This window comes from Colius striatus, chromosome 4 (assembly GCF_028858725.1).
Source record: "Colius striatus isolate bColStr4 chromosome 4, bColStr4.1.hap1, whole genome shotgun sequence".
NCBI lineage: Eukaryota > Metazoa > Chordata > Aves > Coliiformes > Coliidae > Colius > Colius striatus.
Window position 1 is genome coordinate 19,354,599 of NC_084762.1, and position 12,500 is coordinate 19,367,098.

The 12,500-nt window shown below is 37.7% G+C and overlaps 1 protein-coding gene across 10 annotated transcripts in view; it reads right to left on the minus strand.

Moving 5' to 3' along the window:
* LYRM4 (LYR motif containing 4) overlaps nt 1–12,500 on the minus strand; it is a 96,289-nt gene that overhangs the window by 34,966 nt on the left and 48,823 nt on the right. For 5 of the 10 annotated variants that reach the window (XR_009818672.1, XR_009818673.1, XR_009818670.1 and 2 more), the window contains one exon: nt 11,207–11,321. The exons of the other annotated variants lie outside the window; for them this stretch is intronic. The gene's annotated coding sequence lies outside the window, so the exon portion shown is untranslated. The remainder of the gene's footprint in view (nt 1–11,206; nt 11,322–12,500) is intronic. 10 annotated transcript variants of the gene reach the window in all.

Sequence of the window (12,500 nt, forward strand, 5' to 3'; positions counted from 1 at the left end):
AAAAGTTAGACTAAAGCAATAATTTTAAGTTCACCAGACTGTGGCCTATGGTAATGTTCAGCTATTGGCTTGTAGAGGCAAATTAAAATGAAATTTCACACAGTATTCCAATACCGATGCTAACTTCATTGACAAAAAAAGACATTTTGGCAGTATCTGGCACTACATAAATTGAAGATGCTGATATATATTTAATAAGCAAGGTTATCTCCTCTCAAGCTATGTCCCAGCTGAGAATGGTCAGCATAAGAGGAAAATCTAAGTGCTGCAAGAACAGTTTCTACTGATTTAATATGTAGCATCATTTATTTCAAGTTAATCCTGGCAAAATTATTACCCAGAAGCACTGGGGACCACTTGCCTGCTGTTCTCTTTAAACTCTAAGGAGTGTGGCCCCAAAGCTGTCCCTACTTGGATGGTTTGGCTGATGTTCCTCTCTGTAGCAGTGCAGTCTGCCCTGGGCTCTCCCTCTGCCACCTGACTCTCTGCCATGAGCTGCTTGGAAGTGATTGATCCTTTGATGTGGGAGCTGCCTAGATGCCTACATTGGGAAACCAACCTCCTGTTTCTGTATGGTGCAACTGCTTATACCAGCACTACTGTTGAAAGATGCTCTTCGTATACCTTTGATTAATCTCCAGTTTTACCTGTCATGATGAGGGGTGTTACTCCACAGCTTTTAAAAATCAGTGCCTGTCATCGATACACGTTTAGTTCTCTTACTGGCTATCACTGTCACTGAAAAAAAAGCAGCCATGCCTCTTCCTGCATTTTCTCCTTACCATTCCATGACTGCTGCCACCAACATCTGTCCAGCTGTTTGGTGAAGTAACTGCAAAAGTGGTGGGGCTAACCATGAACATCACTCTGGTAGGTGCCTGGAAAAGCCTGTTTCCCAGTCAGCCCGACCTCCCTTCCCATATACTACACCAACTGCTTATACCCACACAAGGGAACAGGCAGGACTGTCAGCTTAAAGCTTTTCTTCAACTACAGACTGATGGTTGCAATCTATCCCTGTGAAATTCCTCTTTGTATTGCTGGTTTTGTCCTGAATTTTCTTCCCTGAGCAGCTGAGTGGCTTGGCTTAATCCTACATCACAAACACGTTTCAGTGAGGTGGCTGATTGATCTCTCTGAAGTGTTCAAGTTTCTGCTCAAGAGCCAACAAAATTCTTCGGAATACCTCAATATCAAATATACTACACAAGATCTTATTTTTAATTGTGTTCATACTGCAAAAAGGAAAAAAATGTGCCAAAAGTAACAGTTTGAAGATATTGAGAAAGCAATTAAAGCAACAGCCACACTACAAAATAAGTTACTCTTTCTACAGTAGATGCTTTTAAAAGAAAAAACATGCAGCAGATCTACACAAAGTACAGCTGGAATGTTTTGCAAACATCACTAAAACAAAATTTGTGCCCTTGGTGACAGGTGCCTGTTTGACAGTAGCAGGAGTCTTTTCATTTTCCAGTATAGCAGGTAGTTCTTGACATAAAGTATACTTATTAGAACAGCAAGAGCTTTCTCCTATGTCTGTCTTAACTATGGAAAAGTACATGGAAAGCACTATTGTATAATATCATTAGGTCCTTGCTGTGCATTTTTGTAGGGGTTTCTTCAGATCGCTACAGGCCATTAACCTTTCACTTCAGGTAAGTAATGAACAATGACTTTTCCAACAAAGGAAATAAGCTGTTACCAATGGAAACTCCATATTTAAGTACATGCACCTGCCCCTCGTGCTTGCACTTGTTATTTTTTTAGAATTATTTTAAACCCAATCCTGGTATGAAATAAGAAAAGTTTCCTTTGGCTTCACCTTGAGCCGATAATGAACAAACCCTTAGTGAAGCCTATTCCCAAGGAAGTCTTCCTTAATAGCACTGATAGAAATAAAATGAAGTGTCTACTTAGGAAGCAAGATGTATTGCTTCCTGCTTTCCTTCACCAGGGTATCTTGTAATTGGATCACTGCTAATTGGACACTTCAGTCAAACAATTAAATTCAAAAAGGGAAAAAAAAAGACTCCAATTTCCCCTGGTGTCTAACAGAGTGAGCGTCATTGACCAACACCAATATGCTGAACTGTGAAATCATCACGACACTTTAATTATACTGAGGGAAAGCGCTGGAAACCCTGGTGGGGTCTTTTATTGAAAAAAATTTACTTATGTGCCAGATTAATGTACCTCTTCAAAACAGAAACACAAAAGTGTTTCTTAAATAACCTGCTCTGATTTAACATGTCTTGTACAACGGTAGGATGGTCACAATAGGTGCAACTACTATGGGCTGACATTGGTGTGATTCTGCATCTGCAGCAAATCAACTACAAAACAGGTTAAAATTTTTTGCATGACATCAGGGCACATAATTTACAAAGGAGATGGTAAAAGCTGACAGATTCAGGACAGTAAGCTGGAAGAAATAGAGACATAATTAAAAAGTAGGTTATTTCTTAGGCAGACACTAATTGGGAAAGAATGCGTCTCCCTGGTTTTTGTTTATACATAATGGTGGTCAAACCCACAGAAATAATACGAGGGAGCTAAGAATCTTAAGTAGCTGGGGGAATTCAATAAAAACTAATACTTATTATTCCTTTCCCCCCTGCTTTACGTTATCCATTAATTTACCCTTAACCTTTGTGCCTTTAAGTCTTCTCTTTCTTTCACTGCTCTCCTATTAACAGGACTTCCTCCTTTCCAAAAGCGGCAGCTGTGAACTACTTCCATTTAACATCTCATTTCCGAAACAAACTTCCTCCATGAAGAGGGCATGCACCAGCCTGTCACAGTAGAGTATCTAAGAGAAGAAATGAGAAGAAAGGAGAGCTAGGGGGGACTCTGCCTTGCATCTTCTAACGATGCCCTTCTCTTTGTACTTTTTGTATGGCTGGACCACTCAAAACTGCATCCTACTATTTCCTTCCTATAATTCCATACATTGGTATTCATAATTAGATTGTGTTTATGAATTTCAAGGCAGATTTTACTTCATGTGAATAGGATGATAGCCTTTAATTTTTAACAAAACACTTGCAACCTTTTTGCAGCAGCAATATATAGTTGTAGGATGCTTTGACATACTTTATTAAACTTCATTCATACTTTCTTAATATTCTGCATGCAAAAACTAGAATCCAGCAAACTGCTGATGGGCTGCATTTCTAAATTCTGTATTGCCTCAAATACTAGCTCAGTAAAAACTTTAAAAAAATCATAGTTAGAAGCCTCAAGAGATCAGAGAGACTGCTATTGTAACCAGTTATGGAAAGCCAGATTCAGGTGAGAGACAATTCTGTATAAAATTCACAATCCCAGAAAACTTTTCTTTTCTTTTTTCCCCCATAGAATAAAATACTAATGCCAACAAGTTAAAACAATGTTGAAAATGCGTATCGAAAGACACAAAAGATGACATTTGTCTGTTGAATTAAACAGGGCTTACAACAGATTTGTAGTTTTAGACCTTCTGTCACATAGATATAATTTAGTTTCAATCACTGACTTCTGTGTAAATGTGAAAGAAACAGTTCCCACTGTGAACTTATGGATTCCACGCTAATCAATGCTCTGAAAGATCATTTAATTACAGCAAGAATTAAAAACATCAGAATATTTCCCAAAAATTGTTCCACATTCTCCCCAGAATTTTCTGCCATGTTCTGCCTTTGTAGGAGACCCCTCGTTCCCTATTAACAGGAAGCTCTCCTTGCAAAACAGGATATAAATACAGATTTCTGCTATTCAGACTGCCTGGTGGCCATATTCACTGGCTACTTCCCTTTCCCACCTCCTTCAAAGTGGTTTGCAGGAGAAAACTGTAGATATGTCAGAATGTCCAAATATTTGCATAAGGAAGATTTTGAAGTCCTCCAGCTTTCTTCTTCTGTCTGTTCAATTTGTCATACAACCCAGTATGAAGACGTTTACTGGGCTACCCTCAGTTGTAACAGTGGCTTGAGCACATCATGGTTTTCCCAAAAAGTTTAAGAAGTGAGCAACTCCGTATACCAGTGGACACTGATGCAAACTTTCAATAACAACGGATGAAAGGCAAACGCACCTTAAACAGCACACTTTAGCAATATACTTTCAGGGGATTAAAGAAATCCACTGCCACAGGTATATTAGCTATTCATGTTTACTTATGTATTTGTAAAAGAAAGTGTCCTGTCCAGCCCTTTTTTTTTGTTGCTTAACTCAAAAAAGAATCAGAAGTCACTTAGAAAAATATAGAAAGTGAACATGCGTCAGAGGACAACTACAAACTTATTTTGTAGTAAGTACTTCATCATCACAAGTTATTTACCACTGAACTCGCAGGTAGTACCCTTTCTAAAAAAATTCTGATTTTCAATCAAGTATTTTTCCTAGTGTCACGGTAACATCAACAAACAGAATACAATTTCATAATAATGTAGAATAACTCAAGTTCTTATAAATCAATTGCTCTTTTGCATGAGATTTGTTTTAGTGGTAAACATACAATCTCCAAAAAGAAGAACCACCTCTTCATTCCCTGGCATGTCTTTAACAAAAGGGATTACTCTGCTTTGAAATATAATAAAATGAAAAGTATAGATAATTACTGAATACCACCTCTATTAGTATATGTACAACCCCACAAAATGAAACTACTTCTATAAGGGTCACTGGGGATATATGTGAGGGTGGCAGTAGATAATGCAAAATCAATAGCTGTAGTGTAATAACCACAGATAGTTCACATGCCTATTAAAAACTTGGGTGATCATCAGCTAACAGCTCAGTGTTGCCAATGGTTTCAACAGATGTCAGAAAACAGCCGTGAATAAGAGGGTGGTGCAGGACCATAGAGCTCTCCCCACTCTTTAAAGCATTTGCCAACCAAAAGGTGATGCAGCAGCCTGGCCATCAATTAGAATACCTGATTGTGTGGACATGACCTATGTGACAGTCATTACACAGGTAATAAGAAATAAAAGAAATTTCTCTTACACACACATCATTACAAAGTCAGCAAGCATTTGTCAGGATTCACTGAAAGAACTATATATAACCTTGCTATCTTCCTTATTTTAGATCAAAGCCTTTGAAGAGGTGTGCAGAACTAGCTGCTTCCTTGTGTACTGTACCAGTTAAGTTTTCTACATATACGGGGAACAATATTTTGGTGTTTTGATGAAGTGCAAAAGTAGATTCAAAGCAATCATTCAGGGAACTGTTGAATCTGAAGCAGGCACTATTCAAACCCATTTTTAGAGAAGAGAATGACACACACTCTTCCTCGTCTCCCCCTCTACATATTTGTTTTGGGATAGGACTTTTCGTTCCCAGTTTAGCTTTTAACTGCTTTCTAAGTGACAAACAGTGTGCTTTATGGGGAAAGGAGCTTTACATGAGACTAAAATTCTCTGCCAGCTTCGCCTTTTCCCGTGCCTGGCTATATTTATACCTTACATTACTGAGTCTTGAGCAAGCACAAAGTGTGTGCAGAAATGCTGCTGATTCAGTATTCTTCACCTACATCGAGATAGCCTGGTACACCTAACTCAGATAGGGGCAGGTGGCCATGCAGGACGTCTAGCAAACCTGTTAAGAACAAGACGTTAAAAAGCCAAAAAGCTCTTCCCTCAGCTACAAGAAATGATACTCAAATCATATGTAGTGTTATTACTTGTTTGAATCAACGATTCAAGGGTTCCAATGCACCCTTCCCTAACCGAAATGTCACCTATACTACATACTTTATAGCTGAGCATAACGAGCGAGAGAAATTTTTGTACAGCATTAAGGAAAATGTGACCAAGATTAAAAGGAAGTGATGAAATTCTGATGTGGTTTCCTGAGCTGAGCAATGGAAAAATGCTGAAACTTCCAAGGACATTGCTCTTTCACCTATCAGATATAAACGGTATAAAGGGTATAAACGGTGATTGATGCTTCCTCATCAGCTTAAAAGATTCTGGAGTGAGGATGCAATCAGTTTTCTGTGTTCGAGCAAGTGAAAGTGACAGATTTAGATTAGATGCAAGAAAGAAGCTCTTCCCTGTGAGAGTGGTGAGGCACTGCAACAGGTTGCTCAGAGAGGCTGTGGCTGCTCCAGCCCTGGCAATGTTCAAGACCAGCTTAGGTTGTGCCCCACAGGTTTAGTGAAAGGTGTCCCTGCACATGTAAGAATGTTGGAACTAGATGACCCTTAAGGTCCTTTTTAACCCAAATCATTCTATGATTCTAAGTCCCTCTGGCAAAAGAGGGAGAGGCAACAGTCAGAAGCTATACCTTCTGAAGGCAGGCGTGGGAGTGTAACTAGCAGTGAACTTAGAATATGTTATTTTGTCCTTTCTTCTTTCCCATCACAAGCAGCCATGTTTTGCTCTGTTACAGCTATCTAGAGCTACAGAGGATTGCAACTGTTTCTGCTGAATGGATTCTGTACCCTGCACAGTTGAACAGAACAACACTAATGGATAAGGGGTTACCTTCCTTACGAGCTCAAATAACTGTTGCCATTAGAATTCTCAGTATGGTACTTTATGTTTGACTCTCAGACAATATTAAAAGACAGAAAATATTTGAGTAGAAAACTGAGTATCTAAAAAAGTGAAGAAGAAAGCAAAACCACACAAGGACTTTGAAGCCAAAATGAGGCTGAGGATGTTAAGTCTGTAGTGAGGATGTACATTTTTTACTCTCCCACTTTCTGAGTTTGGGGGTAATGGAGTATTTTTTAAAAATGTAAAAATACATGACAAGTACATTTATTTGGCTAGTTATAAAGCTTAAAACAAAACCAAAATCCATCCTCACAACAAATCATATGGCCACAGTATTCTATTAATTCCATTACAGTCATATTGTGAAACAAGTCATCCCTTAACATTCATTCATTACGTGATATGTGTGACACTTGGCTTTTTAGGTTCAGAGATGCAAAATTATTTCAGTTGCATCAACTTATAAATAATTTATTTGCTTTTAAAAGGAAGTATAAATAACAAGACAGTTTACAGAGCTAATATCTATTTTCTCAGTTGGGAGAACCATCTGAAATAACTGGAAAGTTCAGTCCTTTGAGGAGATGACTGAAATGTATGCTACAGGTTCTCTAACAAACAGAGAAATGAGGTTGGGCTATGAAATTCTTTTATGGACATCACACCTCTACAAACACCAAAGACTGATAAACAATCTTTTTTCTTTTCAATAACTTGTCCTACATGCATTTGCACTGGGTGACCTGAGAAGTTAGCTTATATGGAAGGGGAATCTTTAGGTTTCAAGGCAAACTGCATCTATAGGATGAGTTTGCTAAATGAGGCATTACCCACAGTCACCTCTGTGGTGCTGTACAGATTTGATGTCTGTGGTCTCTGGAAAAGGAACCAATATATCCTGTGCGTGGTTTGCATATTCCCAGCAAAGAGTCAGGTGATCTTGCCTGTTAGAAACAGCAGAGGAAAAACTCAAGCTGGGCCCCTGGGGCGAAGGGAAGAAGTCTCTGTGGGTCACAAGTCCCAATGCCAGAAGAGGACCATATTTTGAACACTGACAGAAGTGATCTGTGAAATGAAAAAAAAATGGAGCAAACTGCTGCAGCTCTAACAGAGGAGATGACTGTTCTGTGCACTGATGGTGCAAGGGGCTGCACTAATGGTAAATCCAGCAGGATGGATAGAAGTGTGAAGTTCCATCTAGTCCCATCTCCTCTCAGCATGACAGTTATTCAACATCAGCTGGCAGGAGCAAACAGGGAGAACAATGCAGACAGATGGAAGAAAGGAACAAGATCCTGCAGTGCTCATGGTCATCAAGCTAGCAGTGAGCTGGAAGAGTGACAAGACTTCTGGTCCTTGAATTTATTAGAATTTACTCATCCTGAGTAGGATCTCCATTTGCCTCCAGGCTTCTGAGCCTCAATAAGGCAATTTGCAGTGCTGTCGAGTCTCAAAGCTAGGCCAGGAGCGAAAAACCCATTCCTGGAATCTTTGTCAGCAGACCAAGACTCACTCCAGCATAAGAGGATGCAAGGTCACTTAAAACACCAATCACATAATCTTGGTAACCAGCATGAAAACATCTGAGAATGAGCCTCCAGGAGTTACCTCTAGCAAAGGAGTGGCATTTGAGCAGAGGTCTAACATCAGATACACAACAGGAGTGAGGAGCAGCGAATTGCTCCTTGAGAACAAGAAATGGCTGAAAAGGAATAGAAAGGGAAAGACCGCAGCACAAAAATCCATGCAGAATGAAAACAGGAGTTCCCCTGTCCCCAAATGCTAGCTCTAGGCCAGAGCACTTGAGAAGAACTGTGATGCCCATCACAGAAGTTTGCCTTTGCATAAACTACATCTCTTTATTATTATAGTTACCAACAGGACATTGCTGGGGCATATTTCCCACAAATGACTGCACTTTTAACAATACCTATATCTAGTTTTGTAACAACCACATCTTATGTAAAAAACTGAAGAATAAAAACCAGTCACCTAAAAAGCCTGTAACTGCTAACATCCTCCTGCAAATATCCACACAGCACAGACAGCGTATCAGTGAGCAACTTTCAATCTTGAAATGAAACAACACTGATGGAAGAATACAAGTGGAAAAATATGTCTCCTTAATTTTTTTCCCCCTTTACTGCTTTGCATGTACACATTGTCAGGCCTTTGAGTTTTGTTTAATTACTCTGTGAAAGGAACTGGAATCCTCTAAGTGTTTATGTGAGCACGTGAAAGTGTGAACACATGGTGAAATTCATCAGCTACATAAACAAGTTAATAGGACTTCTAAACTACTGTACTATTTCTGTTTCTACTGTTTCAATTTCTTATTCCTTAAAATTCAATAAATCCAATACCAAACCATTAAGCATACTGTATTTGCTTCAATAAACAATATTTGATTAATGAGAAGAAGAACGACATGGGATGGTATCACTCAGAACATCCATGCAAAGCAATATATGTTAACTGTCCTCCTGGAAAAAAAAGATTGTTTTACTGAGAACAGTACTGTCTAGCAATGGTAGTAGACTCTGAAAAGTAGAAATTCCAGGAAGTAATTTACTGCACTTGTGACCTGTTGAGGGCTGCATAAATCTGCTGTTTTTTATCTCCCCCAAGTGGTCAAGTGAATTTGTAAGTCTGCCTCAGAAAAGCAGCTTCCTCCCTCTCTAGAGCATCTTCTCCAGTTAGATAAAAAGGCTAGTGGTGAAGCAGGAAAACTTTAAAGCTGAAGAAAATAAGAGGATAGAAAGTACAGGAAATGCCTAGTCTTAAAAGCAATTCAGTTACTCCACATATTCTCATATAACCCATAAAAAAATTTTCAACTCCTTTTCCAGCATACAAGTGACTAAACTACTACTTGAAATAGTACCTATGTTTGACAGTTTACAAGTGGGCTTAAACACCTTGGTGCAGATTTACTAATAACCTATAATTCAATTTGTCTTTGAAATAATATTTCAAGCACTTGAAATAAGAGGTATCTGAACTAGTATAGTCTCATTGCAATTAATAGCTTCAAATCATTCAATTGCAATCATCACTTCTCAAACATTTCCACTTTTCTTTGATGTCTCCTGTAAATTACAGTAAATAAGCAGAAAGCCTTCAGTCTTATATGTATGTTTAAAAAGTGGTGAAAAGGGTATGAAAAGAGAGGAGGAAACCCTTATTTTTATTTTAGCTATACTCTAAATCTGTTACAAACATTAATGTGGCTGTTGGCCAGTTTAGACAGGATATAAATGACCGTCCTCCACTTCAATCATTAAATTTACTTAACATTCATGAAAAGTTCTCAACTTCCCCCACAGCTAAAACTCTCTCTTTATTCACAGAACAATTACACCTCTGGCTGTATCATAAATTACTCACGTTGTCAGGACAATATACTCAAAATCTTATCTGAAGGACCAATCCTAGATATGAGAGAAGAGCTTTGTTTTCATGTCTAATAATTAGTGAAAATGCTTTACTGTTTACTTAAGTTATGAAGAGTGATCTTTATTTATGGTTGTTAAATATTACCAGGATCACTAGGAAATCATTCAAAGTCAGTGAAAAATTTCAAATAGGGAATTTCCACTGGTGTTTATGCTTACCGATCACACAGACTGAGTTTCCCAAGAGATATATATGCAATTTTGTGATTGATCTTCCCAAAGAAAGGTCTAGCTGGAGGCAGCTGGCTTGGGCTGGGAAAACAGCAGTCACTAAACAGGCATGTTTCTCATTATGACAGGCAAGGGTGGCATTGAAGGTGATATTAAAATACTTTTCTTGCCTTGTCAAAGCTGTCATTGCAACTGAGATGAAACATGCACAGCTTTCTACAAACTGAAATTCCAAAATTCATCTTAATTTCTACTTCCATTTGAAAACAAACAAACAAAGCAGTAGAGTTTTGTGGAAATGGCTCAAGATTTACAACTTTGGCTTCAGGTGTAACCTTATGGATCCACTGCTAGTTTATGCCCACGACTTCATTTTTTATGGCAAATGCTGGATTCTACACTAGCTAAGAAGAAGGAGCTGTTTTAGTTATATTCCCATCCTCAAACTGCAAATGTTTTCAGAAAAATTCATGCTGCTGATAAAAATTCCAGTGTTTTACTTATTCCCAAAGCAGTATTTTCTCCCACAAGGTAAGGGCAAGACTCTTCCTATATTCAGCAGAGAATACTGTAAAGATCCATAAATAAAAACATTTTTATTTTAAAAAAATTACATATTTTGATCCTAGGAAATAAGGTTAAACTACATACTTTTTAAAAATTTGAAAGCTGACACAGTAAACCCAAATTTTAACAGCATTTTTTTTTAAATAAAACCCAAATTTGATGAGCAATGGTTAAACATCACCAAAGGGAACAACCACTGGATCTCATTTTGTTCTCAGTGCTCACAAACCAAGCAACAGCTGCTTTTTGTGTTTATCCTTTCACTTATCAGATACATAAAAGAAAGACAGATCCAGTTCTTAAACAGCTTCATGCTCCAGTATGCACTGTACAGGGGACTTCACACCCATCACAAAACAAGTACTGGGCCACAGAACTGGCTGCATTAACAGTAAAGGTGGGTAAGTGGCTTTTTAATATTATTATATTGCGCATTTGTCCTATGTAAGTTTTATGACGTATCTATATGCCAACTCTGTATAACTTAAAAGCTGTGCAATATAATAAAGAAAAAATGCCACTTACCTGACTTTCCATAATTTGGTCTACAAGAATTCAGAGTCTCACTAGCATGCTAAATATTGGGATGTCATAGGAGAGCAAAGAGTCAGTCTTTTGACAACGAAGAATGTCATGTAGCCTAAAAAAAAATTACAAAGGGTTTTTGCTTCTCCAGAATAAAACCAGACTGTTAGTTTTTCTGTTAAGCCAATAATTTCAGTTTTCCTTCCAATGAGACAGAAGGTGTTTCTGCCACTCCACATACCATTTCTATATTCCTTCAAAATAGACCCTACATTTTTTCCTAAATATTTTTCCTAAAGGTGATTTCTCTGTTAATAAAGAAACATACCTCTAGTATCTACATCACTTTCTAAATTTATTTAAACCCTGTTCAGGGGCAGGGTAAGAAAGTTGGATGAACTTCATAGCCAGACACAGAAAATTACTGTCAATAACAAAAATAATTGTTTCTAATACTATGGAAAATTTACTGCATCTTTATAACATTGTTTAAGAGTTCAGTCAGGCTCACACAATAAGAATAAAAAACCCTCTGCACTTAGAGGCCTGCAGGCATCTTGAACACAACATGGTAAGTAAAAGTAATGAAAACATAATTTATAAAGGGTAGGAAAAAAACCCCTTCTACCCTAACAAAGGCAAACAAAACAAAACAAAACCTCAACCAAATTCCAGAAGACTGTATTGCAGAGCTATCAATAAAATTTACACATCAAATGTTGTTTAAAAGAAATAAAAACTACTTGCTCTTTATATATAGACAATACAAAGAAATTTACTGCTATACTGACATATATAAAATACCAGTGAGCACACTAAGATCCTCTTAGTGCAATGAAAGCTGAATTAATGTGAAAAAGCAGGTCCAATTTTCCACAGAAGTATTAATATACTTTGCTTGTACTCAGTGATCAGGCTAGACAGATAACTAATACCCAAGTCTACTTCATCCTTTGATAAGGTATAAAGAAACCTCAGGTACAGAACATTGTATGGAGGCAAAATTCAGCCACCTTCTAACTGAGGTCAATTGAAAGCCAGCTTTACACATGAGATCAATAAGAGAATGAATAACATTTCTAGCCTGATGCTATTTATGCAGAGGTGATTACAAGGTATGTTGATTCTTCAAAAGTAACAGTATGGTTATAATGCTAAATTTCTTTCTTATTCCCAATATCTCAAATTCAAACAAAGAGACCTTAATCACATTAAACTGGATTAGTTGTTTTTTGGGGTAAACTATAGCAATATATTTTCCTGTCATATTACACAATATTTAAGTTCCAATTTC